This window comes from Gouania willdenowi, unplaced genomic scaffold (assembly GCF_900634775.1).
Source record: "Gouania willdenowi unplaced genomic scaffold, fGouWil2.1 scaffold_31_arrow_ctg1, whole genome shotgun sequence".
In the NCBI taxonomy this organism is placed as follows: Eukaryota; Metazoa; Chordata; class Actinopteri; order Blenniiformes; family Gobiesocidae; genus Gouania; species Gouania willdenowi.
The window spans coordinates 83428-95052 of NW_021145081.1; the positions used below are offsets into that span (position 1 = coordinate 83428).

At 33.8% G+C, this 11625-nt stretch overlaps 1 pseudogene; it reads left to right on the forward strand.

Moving 5' to 3' along the window:
• The first annotated feature begins 3911 nt into the window (after nucleotides 1–3911).
• LOC114459498 (protein canopy 4-like) lies at nucleotides 3912–5956 on the forward strand (annotated as a pseudogene).
• The last annotated feature ends 5669 nt before the right edge of the window (nucleotides 5957–11625 follow it).

The window sequence follows — 11625 nt, forward strand, 5'->3', positions numbered from 1 at the left end:
TACAATTTTAACGTTTTTATTTATGCAGTGCCAGGATTGCTGGGTTTCCACTGTTTCCTGAGGAAAAAGGAGCTATCAACAAAGCCCTAAATCCCATGTCCCAAAACGAACAAAAAAACAAAGAAAGACAAGGTAACGATTGACAAAGTAAGAACTGAAAGTTGGACCTGACGAGTCAGCTAAACAGAACAAAAAGGTGCAGTTCCAGGTTAACCCTGTACAGGGCCCGCGGAGCTGAGGCCACACCCAAACTAACGTGCGTGCGTGTGTGTGGTAACTTCTTTAAAATGTTTAATTACATAAAATAGGGGTTTGTTTTTTACATTTAATTGTTGCTTCATCTTCATCATTTCACTGCACATAAAGACAGGACAGATACAAATAAATTAGATTAATAAAAGTAAACACACACAAAAAAAATCATACAGTACATCAAGCAAAAATAATGAATAAATAAATAACACACATCTAAATAGAAGAGTCTACGCTGTAAGCCCGAACGTTCAACTTCATCCATACAGCACTTTAATTTAACTATTATCAAAAAGTACAAGTAGACAGTCATCCAACCTTTTAAGTTCTGGAAAATTTTGACTTTGAAGTTAATCAATTTTAAAAAAAAAAATAAAAATTGAGGTAATCGATTGCTCAAATTTTTTGAGTTCTAGTAACTTATTTGGGTTTACAGTGATATAGGGCCCATTACATTTTTGGCTAAATTGGCTCCCATATTTTCCTAACTTTGACCATAGTCTGACTGTAATCTTTTCCATGGTGCATAAATTGTAGGGTTGGGTTTATTACGTTTTTCCTTTAAAAGTCAAGGAAGTTAAGTTTCTCTGTGTTGTTTTAGACGAAAAATTAAATTGGAAAGCTCATATTGATTATGTACAGTAAAAAGAAAGGTCAGCAAAAGTATTGTCATTTTATATAAAGTTAGAGATGTGTTTGATTGCAGCTTGTTGAGGAGGATTTATTCCTTGATGATTCTCTCATATTTCAGTTATTGTACTGAAGTCTGGTGTAACACATATATCATTACCACATTAGAATCATCAGTAAGAAAGGTCACAGAGAACACACCAATCATATATTTATTGAAAAAAAACTACTTAAGTTTAAGGATCATGTCGAATTAGAAATTCTGATTATTATGTGGAAAGCTAAACAAAAAAAAAAATTTCTAGACAATGTTGCACATGACGTTTGCCATAGAAGAAAATATAACTTCTGGAATATGTTTGTATGGACATCATTAAAACAGAAATCTGTCTGTTTATGGAGTTAAACTGTGGAATTTAAACGTTGTATAAGTTTTTACAAATTTAAAAAAATGTACAAAGACAAAATTCTGAGAGGTTATGAAAAAAAATTGGAAACACATGAATATAACTGTAGAACTGTAAGAGAAATGATGGTGTTTTTGTTATGATTTGTGACCTGGTGATGAGTTGAGGTGGAATGTTGTGGAATCTAATTGATTTAATTTTTAAGTTGTTATTAGGAACAGATAATATAAGATTTATTTTTCTTCTGTTTCTTTTTGTTCATGTATGGAAAACTGAATTTCTCCCTGGGGATGAAAAAACATTACAAAAAAAACCTGTTTTAATCTTTAAATTGAATGTAAGAATGTGTGTCTTTGTGTGTTAACCCTGAGGTGGACTGGCGACCTATGAGTGGTGTACCTTTAAAGACTTTTTAAAACTTATTAAAATAATGCAATGGGCTCTGGCGCCCTCGTGTGGCCTGGAATAGCAAAAGCATAGATAGTTGAAAGATTTTTAATTCATATGTGGGAATTTTCATTTTTTTTAAATTACTTTACAAATTAAAGTAGAATATAGAAAACTAAAAACACTTATTAAATTAATGAGTTAGACTAACAAAACACTAAAACATTAAAATAAACACCTAAATAATATTAAAATGATGTGAAAACAAAAATGGCCTCAATTCCTGATGATAAACGGAGTAAATTAAAAACAAATAAAATGACAGCAATAATATTCCATTATTATCATATATTTATAAAATATTAATATAATTACTGAAAATATAACATCAAACCTGGAGTTAATGACAGGTGTTACAGGCACGGCCTGTCTCTTTAAGAGAGGTGTTGCATTGTGGGAGGTGGCGGCATAACCGGGTTGTTTACGTGTGGGTAATGTAGTGTTTCCGGTCAGTCCGGGTGTAGATGTTCTCCGTGTGTGCTCTCTCTGTAAAGTTATCATGCAGCGTGTTCATGACCATAAAGAGAGGATTTAAGTACATCATACCCTCAGATACCTGCCTGGGTTAGGGTTAAAAATACATAACCCAAAAACAATGCCAAATAAAAACTTTTGGAGAACAAGACAATGAAAGTAATGTAAAACACAAAAAAATAAATAAATCAAAAAACAACAAAATGAGGGGAAAAAACAATAAATACACCATCAAAAGCTAAAAGAACAACAAAAGTAAAACGGGGAATAGTAAACAACTCAAAAACAAGTATAAGCGTAGATATGTACCGGTATGTGTGTTTTATATGTGTAAGTTTAAGTTAAATCCTGTTGAACATCCTCTCTCGCTCCCTGTTACTTCAACTCTTTTATCTTCAGTCTGATCGATGCTCGACTAGCCATGCCTGTAACGTTTCACTGCGCGTGCTCCGATCATGCCGATGTGGCCGTTGTCTTCCAGACCTTCCTGACGTCACCCAGAGTTTAGGATGAAATAATGACTGTAAATAATGAAGCTTTTTATGGTTTTACTGCTGTTTGGTCTTTATAGTGGAGTCAGTGTGGAGGAAGGAGATAGACTTCTCAACAAATGTGAAGGTAGGATTATTTTAATCAGGCACTACTACTGTGTATCAACAGAGAGTAATGAGTCATTACGTGTTTATAACATGTGTAATAATCATAGATTTGTCCAAACAGAATGATAAAAATCTATTTATACTGATAAAGCAACAGGGAATGCACTCACCTCTGAAGGTGTGCTATGGTATCTGCCACTAAGATGTTGATAGTAAATATAATACTTCTTTTTTTCTTCTTCTTGTTATTAATTGTAAAATGAATGAGTCTGTGATAACCACATTTATTTATTTATTTATTTAAATAATATCCAGTGTTATCCAGGAAGTTCTATTATTATTCGCATCTTAAAAATTTAAATCCTTGTTTTAATCAGAAATAAAAATGCATTAAAAAGTGACCACAAAAGGGTGGAAAAGGTGGTAAAATGGGATTTTAAAAAAACACAGAAAATTGTTAAAAGTTGCAAATTAGAGAAAAGTAAAAGAAAAGAAGGGGAAAAAGAGAGGGGGGAGGGGTTGCAAATTAAAGTGACCAAAAACGGACGGAAAAAGTGGTTAAAAAAAAATAAATAATACATGACTCAATTGTCAATATTGGAACAATGAGTTTAAACTGGCAAATAATAGGCATGACAAATGGTGAATGTGGTTAAAATGGCAAAATAAGTATGAAATATGGTGAAAATAGGTTAAAAGTGACAATAGTGGGTCAACATATGCAACATTAGGTGGAAAAAGTGGTGGAAAAGGTTTTAAGTGCTGAAAATGTCTTCAACATGGAAAAAATGTGCAGAAAAGGTAATAAAAATTTGTTGGAGAAGTGACAGAAATGTAGCAAAAAATGCACTAAAAGGAGCAAAAAAATATGGCAAGAAATAGTGATGAGAATAGGTTAAAATATGGCAAGTTTGGTGCAGTTGCAGAATGCCCTTATTGTGGCAATTAAAAATAGAAATAAAGTGTAACCTTTTAAAAAAGAAACATTTTGGCTTTTCTTCAAATCTCATAAAAGTAAAGTTTGCAATCACAAATGTTATTTTAGAACAGTAATGATAAAGCTATTTACTAATAAAGTTCAAAGAAAAAAGAGCAGCTATTAATGGATCTTCTTCATCCTCTAGTGTGTAAGTTCTTGACGGTGGAGCTGCAGCAGGCGCTGGAGAGGACAGGTCGGTCCAAGGAGGTGCTGGAGTTGGGGGAGGTGCTGGACACGGGCAAGAATAGATGCAATATTAAATACAGTAGTACACGTTGTAAGAACAACACACTCATCAACCATAATTATCCTTAAATAGCTTTAGAATGCTTAGGATTTTAAAGCATTGCATCGTGGGTAGTTGATGATCTGTGTGTTGATGTTTAGGGAGACCCGTTTGACTGAGGCCGTGGACAACATCTGTGAACGCATCCTGCAGTACAGCGTTCACGCATAGAGGCCTGGAAGTCTACGCTACGCCAAGGTCAGTCCACCGCCTCATTGTTATCTTTAAACAATCCTCCACTGGTTTTACAAGTTTGGCCTAAAACCTTTGAAATGTAATTATTAGAAGATCTATGCCTAACCAAACCATATTTGTTTAATTATTGTTTTTTTATTTGGCTTTCATAAATAATGATGCGAATTTACAGATATTGTACATGATATGAGTGATAACACGTGTTATAAAGGCTATTTTACACAATAGGTGTGGCTACAGATTTATACTTGTTCGTTGGTGTACCATGGGCACTAAAAGTCTGGGAACCACTGATCTACACAACTAAAAAATACAAACATGTAGAGGCAGCTCAGTGGGAGCACTAAACAGAAACTAAAAAAGAGAAGGAGATCAGAAACACAGAACATATAAAGAAGCATAAACTGAATATAGGTCATTTTTTCACTCCAGTGTATTTTGCCAGGTCAGCATTTCTTTGAGATGTTTATGTTTTGCCAGATTAAACTGATGCTGATGTGTTTTATTTTCATAGCATCATATGTGAGTGAGGGGCTTTGATAAGATGACATAGTGGTACATTTGTATTTCTATGAGCATTTGCACATCTGTACGTCATAATGCACATGATGACAGTTAGACATTGGTGCAGTGAGTAAATGTATGTATATTACTGGAATTTATTTATTCTTTTGCCATATTATAGTAATCCTGGGGTCGTGATGATGGGGCCCCTGAATATTGTTGCCCAGGGTACAGCGGTGTTAATCTGGCCCTGCCGTGAGGGAAAGGATGTTTATTTATGTGGAAATGTTCTTCTCACTCTCATCCTTGTCTGTTTCAAACACCGTCTAACCTGGTAAAAAACTACACAAATCATCACTGACTCCTAAATCAGAGACACCAGTGCCTGTTTAACTTTAATGTGTCTATAAAGCTCTGTTTGTTTGTAGCGCTGCTGTGCTCTGTGAAAACATGACTCAGCTTTAATCAGCTTCACCTGCTCAGTGTCTAATAGTATATTTCAATCATTTTAGACCACGATTGCGTGACCCAAGCAGGAAGTCAGTGTTTTGTTGGTGTGACTACAGGGAACCAGTCAGACCATGACCACACTAAAAAACCTGGTGGGTAATAAGTGAAAGTGGACCTGGGAATGCCGTACGAGCTGTGGGACGAACCGTCTGCAGAGGTCACCGACATGAAGAAACAGGTGGACCTGATCATTTAAAACTTTTAGACGACATTTATTTGTTTTTGTTAAAAGTTAAATCAACACAAGAGTCATTCATAATAGGTAATAGTTTAGTGTTTTAAATAACATGTGTTTACTAATGCAGTTGTGTGTGTGGGTGTGTGTTCAGTGTGAGACCATGCTGGAGCAGTACGAGGACGTAGTGGAGGACTGGTACTTCCATCACCAGGACCAGAGGCTGGAGAACTTCCTGTGTGAGAAGCACATCCTGAAGATGTCAGAGCAAAGTGACAAATATAAAGAAAGAGCAGACAATGCAGAGTGGAATCAAAAAAGTACCGTATTTGAGAGTTAAACTTACCAAGTCTCCTTAGTGCAGCAGTTCCTGATTAGAACCACAGGAGGTGCTAAATGTACCAACTTAAAAAAAAACCAGAAAGACCCTTGAGATGCCAGGGGTTCTCAACCGAGACACTGGGAAGTGGTCGACAGAATATTTTCTGAACAATTTGAGCCCATTTTTGCTTATATTTTTTTATGCTTATTTTTTTTCTTCAATTTAACCACATTCATGATTTGTCATGCCCATCATTTGCCAGTTTAAACCATTTGTTCCAATATTAACACTTTGAAACCTTTTTACCACTTTTTCTGTCTGTTTTGGCTGCTCTAATTTGTAAGTTTTAACCAGTTTAGCTCCTCCCAGTTGACTCTCTCCGAGGCGAGCTTCCTTCCTGTTCCCTCGCTGCTGTGTCCCCACAGGTGTTGGTTTGTTTTTATTATCCACACTGAGTGCACAGGTCATGTGACGGGTGGACCCTGGAGCTGCTCCAGGGTCTCTGGGAGCTGGAGTCCACTCTCCAAAGCACTGGGTTTCTTTCCAGTGACGGCGCAGCCACAGCTGAGTTTTTTCCACCAGGCGACAAACCACCACGTCTGTGAAGAAGTAACAGAAGTCCTGAAAGTCCATCCTGAGAGAGAACTGGAGCAGTTAGCATATTTTGCCTTTTAAAAACGAGGACATTTGGACTGACCTCAACATACACAAAGTACTCAATGTTTTCGTGAATCTACTTTGTAACGGCAAAATATAATATAGTAAATAAATAAGTTGTTATTGTCCATAAGGTTTAAATTTATTTCTTTATAACAAATATTTGAAGACTGAAGTCACTCCCCTTTATCGTGTCTTATTACAATCTGTCCTTAAAAAGTCTCATGTATACCTTCTTAAAATCTGTCATTCATTGAAACAATGAGAAACAACTAGAAATGAAAAAAAGAAAAAAACTCAGGGTTTACAGAATATTAAATAATCATTATATACACTTCAATAAATGACAGTGAAAGTTTACATCACATCGTCTAATGCTGACTGAGCATTATTCTGTCTGTTGTCTGTGGAGACGAGGAAATGATGAGGTCTAGATCAGAAGAACTTTCTACATTCTCCCAGTGGCTCCTTCAGTTTCAAATCCCTCTCTGAACCTCCATGGAGGTTTGATCATCCAGAATGATATTTATTAAATAAATTTACCAGTATTCACAGGCTGCCAAGTTTCAGAAAATGATAAGAGTGAGATTTTAGTAACATGATGCGTTCTGGGAAGAAAAACATGTCCTTTTTTAACATGACTTTGTCCTGTTTTAACGTTGATTTCTACCTTCAGAATGATGTCATCACCTCCATACCAGCAGCTCTCCCTGCACTGTGGCCTCCTAATGCTAGTTTTAATCAACCACAAATTACAAATGAAAACTAACAAGAATTTTGACAAAATATTATTTGTCAATATTTCATTTCAACCAATTGTCCATCATTTATCTGGGGACATGTCTCATGTTGTAGGTGTTTATCACAGATGATGATGATGACAGAGGCTCCCACTTAAAACACTGTGGCCCAAGGCAGTGCTACCTTTACCTCAGCTCTCCTTGTCTGCAACAGAAAGGATGTCATTAAAAAGATCATCATGTAAAAAACATTCAAACATCTTGTGATTTTCATCCTTTAAGTGATCACATGATCATATGCAGGTGTTATTATATTATAAAATGCTTTATAATCACCACTTCAGTCCACATAAAGCTACAATCTGGAATAACAGCTGTATTTTATACAAGAGGAAAACTTTATTCTTTAAAGACTGGATTGAAAAGGGACAATAATACATTTAATGGATGACAATGGTAATATTTACAATCATTGTGATTTTAAAGATAAATGTTCTCAGAAACAACATTCATTAGTAGTCAGGGCTATTCCTATTGCCTTGATTCATTTCATTAAAGGAATATTACAGTATTCATCAGTATCCATAAAGATCAATAAACTGTTCATTGGAAGTTATTGTTTTTAGACACTGTTATTTATTAAACAATGTTTTCATCTTCAAGTAAAGAGACAAATATTATCTTCAAACTTTTTAGAAAACAGATTCTATCAAAATTAGGACAAATATTTATCATTTCCTTTATTTCCTAAAATGAAATAGATTAATTTTAAAACAATGAATGATGTTTATCCATGTAAATATATTTTAATGATTAGGTTTAATATGGATGATTACAGCTCCATGTTTAGTCAAACTAATAATGAAAGTCAACAACACGTCTTTTTTTCCTGTTCTATGGTGAAGAGGTTTTAGGAAAGAGTTGATGATTGGCTGCTCACACACACTGTGATACCTGGCTTTGATTAGCATTTGGTTACATTTGATTTTATTTTGAAGGACAAGGATGTGGAATTTATATGTAGCAATTTGATGATATTTGGAAAACATTTGATACATAAATGTAGTTTTTTAAAATTATCCCAAATGTTAAAGCTTTTAAAATTGATCTTAAAAATGTGTTGAAGTCATTGAAAACATTACAAAACAGAAGAGAAAGTTGTAATGTACCCCTGTTATTACTATTATTATTATTATTATTATTGCTGCTTGGATAAGTGGATTGGTGTGATGTTTGTATATGAATGTAGACTGTACAGACTGATCAAAAGACAATACACAACATTGACAATCATGATAGAAACAGAAAAAACTAAACTTAAAACTAAAATAATTAATTTAACAAAATGTTTAGAACAGACACATTTTACATAGTTTATAAACATTTTCAACTCATTTAGAAAATGTAAAAAACAGCTTCATTTTAAAATATCTACATTTGTGTTTTACTAAAAAAAAAACTTCATAAATCCATAACATATTTGTGTATTTATATGTACAAAAAGAGGGAACAACTTTTCAAATATAATTTATTTTCAAAGGAAGAAGAAAAGGATTATGTTTCAATGCTTGTTTAAATAATTTACTTTCCTTAAAAAATAAGTAATAAAACATATTTTTTTAAAAAATAAGATAAAAGCAACTGTAAATTTAATGTGATCTACAGTGATTTTACTGTCAATGCTTGTACAATATTAATCTACAATATCTATTGTTTCTGAGAACAAACCAAACATAATTTAATCATAAATAAATCAACAAATTTCCTCTGAAATTTATTAAATCATCCACAGACCAAATCCTTCAGTCTGTAACTACTTTATTCACTCTTAAATCACCATTAAACACATTTATTCTATAAAAAGTTTATTGTGACGTCAGCGCAACAGTTGAGTGGTTGCCAGGTTGAGTATTTTCCCGCTGATTGTGAGATTATAAAATAACTAACTTAGTGATCAAACAGTTTAACGTTGATTAAATGTGATATTTATGTTTTATTTGGATGATGAATGGATGGTTTTTGGGGCATTTCTGTGGATATTCAACATATTTCATGCGGGGAATCGTCGGTTGTATCTGGCAACCAGCTAGAGTCAGGAACAAAGCAGTGAAATGGAGGACGGACAGAGCTGGATGATGACTACCGTTAAACTAGAAGAAAAGGAACAAATATTATTGAGGGAAGTGAAGCTGAGTATGAGTAAGACGGACAGTGATGATGATGATGATGAAGGCTGCAGGAGGAAAGCTGTGCTGGAGGAGCTTCGTCATCCCGACCATGTGTGGGACGGAATGTTTGCTCCAAAGATGGAGAAAAGCGGAGAAGAAGAAACGGAGGAGTTTTCAGATGTGTGCTCTGTGAAGGAAGAGGTTAGAACACTCCGTGTGTTTCCATTCATTCACTCACTCACTCACCACATTCATCCGCTGTTACACACACACTGGAGACTAGTTTAACTGGTGACCCACTTCATTCACACTCACATTTCTCTATCAATATGTAACGATGTAAAGGTGGAACAACCTGTGTGTACTCAGTGGAACACAGAGAACAAACTACAGAAAAACACACTTTATGTTAATGAGCTAAGGAGTGGGCAGGGACCGTCTACAAAGTCACACCCCCAAAGGAAGCGTCAACAATAACACCAATAACCCTGTGGACAGTCTTTATTAGGGCTCTCTATTTACTATAGTAAATATAGTTAAGAAGATACTTTATCTGATTTATGTTTTCATAAATATCCAGTATTAATGTCATTAATTAGTAATAACTTTAAAAACAACTGTAGTAACCTGAAAACAACAACCTCTAAGTACTACAGAAGAAGTATTAACAAAAATAATGTTTATTCATTTGTATTTTATTTAAAGTTTGTAAATAACCAATACTGTAATTAATATTAATTTCATTTATTATCCTGTAAACCTGGTTTTCAACTTGTCTCACCCTGGGACCCACATTTTGCCACGGTCATTAAATCACAACCCACTTTTTTTTAGAGTTCTACCAACCAAATTTAATCTTTCAAAAATAGCTGTCGACAACACACATATGTAACATTTTTAAAAATAAATCTATACATTTTCCTGTGCAACATGCATTTTACAGCATGCCTATCAAAAGAAAAGTTTCTTTCAAAATAAGACAAGTCCAACATGAGAGACATTAACTTCAGTATTTATTTTGGCCAGCTGTCCGCGAGCCACTTTTGGATCCTGAACCAGGGTTTGCCCCAGAAAACGTGCTAAGTCTGTGGGTAGTGAAGCCCACCGACAGCCCATTGTGTTTTTGTAAAAAAAAATGTTAGAAGTTAAGAGGAATTAATGGCTATTATGTGATATTATAAGCCATTTATTAATGATACTTAAACGTAGAGTCTTACAAAAAGGCACAAAAAAATACAATTAAAATAAATAATTACAATTGTTTTCACTTAAGTTAAATCCCAGTGAATCTTAAAAAAAAGCCATTTTTGGTCACATTTCAAAGTAAAATAAATGAACATAAAAAAAAAGTGCAAACATGGCCAAGGGGTAAAACTAGGAAACTCAGAGGCTTCAGTGATTGGCAGCCTACATCATGAAAAACATGAAAGTTATTAGTTTTTTTTATCATATATATTTCATTTTAGTCAGTGTACTGTATTTACATTATTTATTGGTTACTTTTGCTTTCTGCATCTCAATGCTAGTGCCATGGTGTAGAGTCTAGGGCTGCAACTAATGACTATTTTAATAGTCGACTAGTCATTGATTATTGAAACAATCGACTAATTGGATGATAAATCGTACAGCAGATCATCAGTTATAAGTCCCTCTCTAACTACAGATGAGATGGTAATAAAATACTGTTTATCGGTTTTAAATAACTTTTATTTGTAAATAATCATAAAAAATATAATAACTTATCAATGACTACACACACCTCTACTACACCAAATATATTTAGAAAAAAACTAAAATATGATAATGATAATAATAATTAATCAACTAAAAATATAACCTTTTTTTCATTTAAAAATTATGTTGATGTTTTGAAGCCAGTATATCGTATGGTATTCTGCAAATTAAATATGATTAAAAATGTGATTTATATAAATTAATTGATAAAACAAGTACAGGAAACGTCTCATTTTCTATATTCATTAAAAAGATAATTTATGAAAAGATTTTTAGCTTGTGCTAGTAAGATGATTATTATCATTATGCAGATCTATCCTAGAATTTAATGTAACTAGAGACAGACCTGATAAAGGTAGTTTATGGTTTTCAGGTTAATAGAGTGACCTTTGAATAATTTATTGGTAATAATTACATTATTAATTAGTGATGCACTAAAAATCTGACCAAACATTATGTTATAAAGACGTGAGTAAACGACGCAGTCAGTGCATGCTTGTCTAGAAACAGACCAACTTGTCTGTGGACTCGTGGAGCGTCTGTATT